The sequence below is a fragment of the Penaeus monodon genome, chromosome 29 (assembly GCF_015228065.2).
Source record: "Penaeus monodon isolate SGIC_2016 chromosome 29, NSTDA_Pmon_1, whole genome shotgun sequence".
Taxonomy (NCBI): Eukaryota; Metazoa; Arthropoda; class Malacostraca; order Decapoda; family Penaeidae; genus Penaeus; species Penaeus monodon.
The window spans coordinates 24,826,259-24,826,573 of NC_051414.1; the positions used below are offsets into that span (position 1 = coordinate 24,826,259).

A 315-nucleotide genomic window follows, 5' to 3' on the forward strand; every position below is an offset into this window, starting at 1 on the left:
ATGTTGATTATATTTTTCCTGAATATTTGTCTCTAATTTCTAGGTATTGTCCCTATTCCCATGATGTCTGACAGTTATAACTTCATATATTTCTTTCCACGTTTTTTTTACGCATTGTTGTCGTTTCGCTATTGCTTTAGGTAAACGCACACAACCGCTTTAACCCGCATATGTTCACGCTTCACGATCATGATGATAAAAAAAGAAAGATGAAAAAAGGTGTTTTTGTTCCATATCCGTAACCTCGTCCGTTACGGGATAAAGATGTCTATCTATATCCTATTTCTATCTCCCTCGTCTCCTTATCTCTCTGTC

General features: G+C 36.2%; 1 protein-coding gene across 1 annotated transcript in view; it reads right to left on the reverse strand.

Moving 5' to 3' along the window:
• The window catches only part of LOC119591784 (ankyrin-3-like), a 61,417-nt gene that overhangs the window by 54,959 nt on the left and 6,143 nt on the right, over window positions 1–315 (reverse strand).